The sequence below is a fragment of the Schistocerca gregaria genome, unplaced genomic scaffold (genome assembly GCF_023897955.1).
Source record: "Schistocerca gregaria isolate iqSchGreg1 unplaced genomic scaffold, iqSchGreg1.2 ptg000648l, whole genome shotgun sequence".
Classification (NCBI taxonomy): domain Eukaryota; kingdom Metazoa; phylum Arthropoda; class Insecta; order Orthoptera; family Acrididae; genus Schistocerca; species Schistocerca gregaria.
Window position 1 is genome coordinate 132,849 of NW_026062033.1, and position 8,303 is coordinate 141,151.

Sequence of the window (8,303 nt, forward strand, 5' to 3'; positions counted from 1 at the left end):
CTCTCCAAACAACAACACTTGCATTTCAGAACATGTATTTCACACATGTCTACAAAATCACCTTCACCTTCAAATACAGCTTCCTTGCGACTGACAGAGACGTAGGCAAAGTTTAAAGTTGCTATTTCCATTAAATCTCGTTAATCAGAAAAACGGTAATTTACACCTGCAGCGGAACAAAACTCCGATCCGCCCAGCGTCTGGCTCGAAACCACGACCCTGGGATTAAGAGTTTGACGCTCTAGCGACTGAGCTAGCCGGCTACCTCGGTGAATACCTGCCGGGTAGCACGTCACACAGTACTCGTTTGGGTTGGGTGGCCCCATACAGAATCTCTCCATGATGCCTAATGTTTTCCTAACGTCACACTCGTCACGTACTTCACGTTTATGTCATAATCCTTTCTGAGAGGTAAAGAAATTGCATGACAACATGCAGAGCTAGTGGCGTCAAAATTAACGCACATACTTTATGTGACTCAAAAGCCGAACGAGTTACTTTCCGACGTTGTTTTAGATGTGCAAGTGATAGTCAAAACTCGCTGTGTCGGCACTCTGCCTACTTTTTCACTAGTTAACACCGGTCTTGTTGTGTGTGTTTCAAGCTCAAGAGCATCTCCAAGCAAAAAATGGTCAACAGCAACATTCAGATGGTTTCGTACTGCTCAATTGCTACATTAAAACGTTATGTTTCTTTTTCAGAACTGGAAAAACACAAGTGTGACAGCATTCGAACCTGTAATCTTCAGATCCGAAGTCCGACGCCTTATCCATTAGGCCACACGGTCACTGACGACCAACATTTACATGTATACGACTCATCTCTAAACGCTCACACCCCTTAGGATTTGTGTTTTCGTTCTACACAGCCGCTGCCCCTTGCTCTTTCCCACCCATTCGTTACATTCAACCTCTGACGAGACCGACCAAATATAGACTGAGAAACAAGACCACACACTTTGTGCATTCGGAATCGAAGGCAGGGCGTCCCTCGCCGCATTTGCTACGATTGCCATTTGCTACTTCTGCAGAAGCGGCGGCGGCGACGACGACGACGACGACGACGACGAATATCGCGAGAGGCTCTGAGATATGTGAGGAATACATCTATAAAATGTAATTCAGACTGCCTCGTCCCACCTTATGCTGTACCGCTTTGGCAAATGCTTTATCTGCGCCATTCGCCTTAATCGCATCTGAGAGTAATTCTTAAAAAAACGCCTGTCGCTAATTGTTCGTCATCACAGGTACTGTTTGCTATACGGCCACGACGCGCAACTGATTTCCAAAATTCATCTTTCTCCTGTGGGAATGGAACTTACGACCCCTGGTTTAATAGACCAGTGCTCTACCACTTTTTTTTTTTTTTTTTTTTTTTTTTTTTTTGGTTTTGTGGGCCTCCCATCACCCGTTTTAGCCCATCCTTGCGCTCTCCATAATTCGCCTTCATCGGCGTCGGCTTCTCACGCCATGTACATTACCATAAACTGATGAGACGAAGTTAATCCCTTTATCGTGGAGAAACTAATGTACCCCTTCTTTGGGCTTATTGATAATGTGAAAAAAGAATGAAGTCTTCAGTAGGTAGAAACAGAAGTTATGTTCAGTTTGTTTCCTTCTTCATCGCTGTTTTTTGTTGTCACACTTAAAGCAAATAGTCTTCCTTGACAAAGAAACGTCAGAGGGCATTTCGAAACTGCCTCTTCTCTCTGAAAATGCTTAAAAAACAAACCATATTCGGTGAGAAGCAACTATTTATAATGGCTTCTTGAAAAATAAATTAATAAACGTTGAACTCAAAGAACGGCAATTCCGGTAAAAACTAAAATTTTTATTTTTTTTTTTTTTTTTTTCACCATTGTTAAATAAGTTAGTAGTGGTGAACACTCTCTTACGTTTGTCTTCTGTGTCCGCAGATATTTCTTGTTAATTCTTTTACATCAAGGTCTTGATTAAAAAATTTGCGTATGTTTCTTTATATTTACTAGTCTTCAGTAACATGTGATGCTCAGTTAGCAGAGAGATCCAAAAATCCTCTTGGCTTTTCTCTTCCTTCGTGAAGAGGTAATGGACCGTTGCCGCTTTCAGCCAATTGACTGCGTTGCGTTTCGTGTTAGGAAAGGGTACATCATCCGGTGTCAAAAAGTCCGCAGGCGTTATAGCGTTAGGTGACGTTCGAAGGATGAGTGCCAGCTTTCGTCGGACATTCAGCCAGATATCTTTAACCTTGTCGCACACGAAACGATGTTCTTCGTTATCAATTAAACTACACGTTGCACACAAAGGCGAATCCGCTAAGTGAATCGAATGAAGTTTCGAGTTTGTTGCAACTTTCCTATTTACAACAAAGTACCATGTTGCTTTCAGATGAGTAGCTAAGTTACGGTTATGAATATTTGCCCATATCACTTTCCAGTTAGAACATGGATAGTTTTGTTCTATTTTGTTGTTCTTCTTTTCTCCCATCAATTTGCCATATATTTCTTTTACGTTTGTCATGTCTTTTTCCGGAATTCTTGAACGTAGGTAGCTATATTCTATTAAAAACCATCGTAAATGGTAAAGTCCGCTCGGTATGTGCTGCACATTAATGGGTGGAGAGAGGTCATCTGGAGCTATTTCAGATAGCAAGTGCGCGGCGATACAGCTGCCGGATTGTCTCCATTGTTGAAATGTATTGGAGATGTACAGAGCCTGCGACTTTTTAGTAACATTCGTTAAGTTTAAGCCGCCATTATTAGTGGCGAGCGTCAGAGTGTCATACTGGATTTTAAATATGTGGCCACGGCTCACAAAATAGCCTATTGCTGACATAATTTGTTTGGCGATGCCGTCGGGTATTGGCAGTATCTGGGCGACATAATTGACTTTGGAAGTAATAGAGACGTTCGCTAAAGACACTCTCTGAATTTCATTTAACTGTCGAATACTATGTGTCCGTACACTAGCTCGTATGGTAGTTAGTACTTGTCTATAGTTGGCCGCAATAGTTTGACGTATATTTTTTCGGAAATCAATGCCGAGACACTTCAAGGCTGTTAGCTCACGTAACTGACCGTGTGTGCGCATGCCAATGCCACATCCGATATTGAATATGCCGGACTTGGTTTTGTTTAACCTCGCGGCTGACGCTCGTTCGTATTTTTCTATTATGTGCATTGCCGTCTCGACTTCCGCTACATTCATAACGAGAAACCCAACATCGTCCGCATAAGCTTTACATATTATTTTGTTTCCTCGTATTTGCAATCCTTGTAACCGCTGAGTCAAGGTAGCGAGCAAAGGTTCGATGGCCATGGCAAAAAGTGCCATGGACAACGGACAACCTTGCCTGACGGAACATGCGATCTCGACTGGCCGGCTAGGCTGTCCATTTATGATGATTCTGGAGGAGTTATTCGTTACCAAACGTCGTATGAGGTCGACGAATCTCGGCGGAAAACCCATTGCGCCCATCGTTTTCAGGAGGTAGGAGTGGCTGATCCTGTCGAAGGCTTTATCGAAATCTAACGACACGATGGCACATTTTAGTCGACATACTTCTGCTATTGAAATTATGTCGCGGTAGTCGGACAGCGTCTGCTGAATTTTCCTATCTTTGCCCACGCTAGACTGATATGGGCCGGTGACGCTGGTCATTACATTTTTAAGTCTGTGGGCTAAGAGCCGCGAAAAAATTTTATAGTCACTGTTCAGCAGAGTGATTGGTCTCAAATTTCCAATTTTCTTGCCAGCCGATTTTTTTGCGATTAACACTATCATACCTTCACGAAAATCTTTCGGTATCTCCTTATTGAGGTTCAGAAGTTCATTACAGATGCATGTAATTCTATGTTTTATATGTTCCCAGAAGACTTGATAAAATTCTGCTGGTATGCCGTCAGCTCCAGGGGATTTATTTTTTGCACTTTGATAGACAGCATAGTGTACATCGTCTTCGGTCGCCTCCGCTATTAGAGCTTCCGCGTACGCGTTACCAACGCGTCCTTGCAGGTGGGTCAGTAAATCGTCCTGTGCTTTTTCGTCTACCTCTTTATGTGAAAACAAGTTGTCGAAATGGGTTAGTATTTCTGCTTTTATGTCGTTGTGCATTGTCAAGGTGGTTCCATTATCAGTTTTAAGCTCCGTCAGTATTTTGCGGAATCCTCGTTTAGTTTCACGAATCACATGATATATCGAAGTGGCTTCTTTTTGCGCCACAGTCTCTGCTCTTGACCTTATTTGGTATCCTTCAAGCTGTTGTCGCCTTAATGTCAGTATTTTTGCCTGGAATTTTTTAATTCTCCCATGGTTCCCAATAGCTGTAGCACCTTGCAGGTAGAGTTCTCGGAGACAATGAAAGTAAAATTCTATCGTTCTTTTCCGCCAAAAGCTCTTCTCCCGGGAGTAGTTGATGAAACATCTCCGGATCTGAGGTTTGGCGCATTTGAGCCACCAATCCAAGGTCGACTGGTAAGAGCTGAATTTGGTCTCGCAGGCTCTCCAAGTGGTGAGAAAGGCTTCTCGACAGGCAGGATCTTTTAAGTGTGAAACATTAAGTTTCCATGGCCCTTTATATCGACAGGTTCCTTGTCGTTCCAAATTTAATGTGCATATATATGCAGCGTGGTCCGAAAAAACGGTTGGCCAAACTTCAGACTGCAGGATGCGGTGTTTCAGATTGGGCGAGACATATATTCGATCTAACCGGCTCGCTGAATGATTAGTGAGGTGGGTAAAGCCGGGTGCCGCGCCGTGCTTTTGCTCCCACGAATCAGTTAAACGGAGGTCGGTGACGATACGTTCCAGGTCCGGCGATTTATTGTAGTTCGGAGTTTGGTCTTTGGCATGTATGACACTGTTAAAGTCGCCTCCAAGGATGGTATGGGTGCAGTGTACACCAAACAAAGGAACAATTCCCTCCTTAAAAAACTGTGCTCGTTGGCACCGATTGGTAGAACCAGATGGGGCATAGACATTAATAATCCTGGTGTTATAAAGCGTGCCGGCAATGCCTCTGCCGTTAGGCAGTTTTGTTACGTCTGTAATGACGACGCCCTCTTTGAAAAGAAATGCGGTACCCAAATCACATCCAATTCCAGGATTGACTATAGCATTATACCCCTGTATGAAGTCAAGTTCGATGTTTGTTACTTCTTGTAAAAACAAAATGTCCACATCAGCTGCATACAGGAAATCTTTTAAATTTTGTAAATTAAATGGGCTACAAATTTTATTGATGTTCAGCGTAGCGATCTTATAGGCCTGCAACGGAACTACGTTAGCCAAGACGGGAGTGTAATTAGGAAAAACTCTGGCAACATATCATTTCGAAAAAACATTAAGAAATCTGACCCGAGAGACATGTGGACACAAGTCAGTAAAACCGTTCAGACTAGAAATATTCATGACTTGGGAAGGGATCAGTCGGCTTCTCCGTGTCTGGGACAGTATCCGTCGCGGCGATGACATTCAAGACGACGTCATCGCGTGGTGTGGCCATCGTGGTGACTGTAACGGTTCCTGTGGTGTCCATAATTTCGTCCTCCTTTGTAGTGTCGTCGACATCGTCTGCCCACGGATTCGACAGCCCTGTCATCGGTTCGTCATTAAGTGGTGCACTATATTCAGGTGTTTGCTGGTGATTTTTATCTTCGGTTCGGGTAATTGCTACGTCATCGGAGGGCAAACTGGCAGAACCGGAGGTACTATCCAAGGACACAGGGTCTTCGTTAGATGACTGCTGATTGCACTGCAAGTTCTCAGATGCAGATTGACGTATTTTGCCCCCTATTTGCTTCGCCTGTTCACGCAGTTGTGGTGCAGTCTGCTCTGCACCTTGACGCGCGATCCTACGTTTTGTAGATTTCTTGGGAGATGCGTCTCGTGGTGGACTTTGGACGGTACCTGAAGAAGCCTCAGGTTGCAAAGTAGTACTACTCGAAGTGACTGACGCCAGGTCTGATTTCATTGCACTTGACGGGCTGTGGTCAGTGCCTAAGGCAGCTGCAGGATTCGGAAGAGCACCACTAGAAACGGCTGGTTGCGAGTCCGTTTTCTGTGCACCTGATACGCTTTTGATACCTCCTAAAGAAGCTCCAGGATGCAGAGGAGCACTACCCGAAGCGACTGAGGTCGCGTCCGTATCCATTGCCTCATTGGGCGATTCCACGGCGACAAGGGCAGGAGCAGATATGTCTTCGCAGGAGGGTTGAGTGTCTACAGATGCTACACCTGAGTCGGTCGGTTGGTCGGTCGCTTGTGGGTCGGTATTCGTAGTAACTTCGGGGGGCGCAGTGGCACTTGCAAAACCGCGCGCTACGGCGACATATGTCACGGGCAGCGTTGACATAGCAGGGGGCCTGACGGCATCGCCGGCAGGCAGTTGCGCCACTCGCCTTTGAACACAGTCTGCACGAACGTGGCCTGGTAAATTGCAGACAGCACACGTTTTCGGTTGGTCATCATACATCACAACAGCTCTATATCCGCAGACGTTTATAAACGACGGAATGTGCTTCTGCAATTCGACTTTTAATTGGCGCACACCATTCAAAACAGGGAATTTGTGTGCAGCAGACCACCGTTCGGCAATATTACTCAAAACTTTCCCGTATGGAGCAATAACAGCATTTATCTGGTCACTTGTAATTTCAAAGGGAAGTTCAAAGACTCGCACGGTCCGAATACCTAGACCAGCATGGGCAACGGTAACCTCCCCAACATTTCCGTCAGCATGTTTAAATTTCAGAATGCCACCACAAGATCGAACTATCCTTTCACACAATTCTGGACTGGCAAGTTTCACGAAAACCACACTGTTCATAATCGAGAAATGTATGCCGATAATATCATCAAGTCCTATTTTAACATCATCCTCTAACCACTGTTCAACATCAAATGACCTCGGTCGGACAAAGTTGCGATCAAACGTGAATTTCAAAGTATCTTTTCGTTGCGGTTGCGACATCTCTTAATTCTTTTTCATGTCTACACAAATACTATAGACAGCGACGCGTTGCAGCAAGAGCAGAGACTTACCACGCGGAGCTAACGCAGCACAGCACACAGCACGGCACGTCCGACCTCCAGCGCAGCCGCTGGCTGACTGCACTGAGCTAAAGAGGCGCGGCCTAGCAGTACGCTTGGGTACTTCGTCCTTACGGTCGTCTACATCATCAGACTTTAGCTGACAACACTTCATATTACCGGGTAATATTTGCACCTATGGCGACAAATTACTGCTTGGCTACACATCTGACACGTAACCGATGTGCTCTCCAAACAAAAACACTTGCATTTCAGAACATGTCTTTCACACATGTCTACAAAATCACCTTCACCTTCAAATACAGTTTCCTTGCCACTGACAGAGACGTAGGCAAAGTTTAAAGTTGCTATTTCCATTAAATCTCGTTAATCAGAAAAACGGTAATTTACACTTGCAGCGGAACAAAATTCCGCTCCGCCCAGCGTCTGGCTCGAACCCACGACCCTGGGATTAAGAGTCTGACGCTCTACCGACTGAGCTAGCCGGCTACCTCGGTGAATACCTGCCGGGTAGCACGTCACACAGTACTCGTTTGGGTTGGGTGGTCCCATACAGAATCTCTCCATGATGCCTAATGTTTTCCTAACGTCACACTCGTCACGTACTTCACTTTTATGTCATAATCATTTCTGAGAGGTAAAGAAATTGCATGACAACATGCAGAGCTAGTGGCGTCAAAATTAACGCACATACTTTATGTGACTCAAAAGCCGAACGAGTTACTTTCCGACGTTGTTTTAGATGTGCAAGTGATAGTCAAAACTCGCTGTGTCTGCACTCTGCCGACCATTTCGCTAGTTAACACCGGTCTTGTTGTGTGTGTTTCAAGCTCAAGAGCATCTCCAAGCAAAAAATGGTCAACAGCAACATTCAGACGGTTTCGTACTGCTCAATTGCTACATTAAAACGTTATGTTTCTTTTTCAGAACTGGAAAAACAGAAGCGTGACGGCATTCGAACCTGTAATCTTCAGATCCGAAGTCCTACGCCTTATCCATTAGGCTACACGGTCACTGACGACCAACATTTACATGTATACGACTCATCTCGAAACGCTCACACCCCTGAGGATTTGCGTTTTCGTTCTACACAGCCGCTGCCCCTTGCTCTTTCCCACCCATTCGTTACATTCAACCTCTGACGAGACCGACCAAATATAGACTGAGAAACAAGACCACACACTTTGTGCATTCGGAATCGAAATCAGGGCGACCCTCTCCGCATTTGCTACGATTGCCATTTGCTACTTCTGCAGAAGCGGCGGCGGCGGCGAC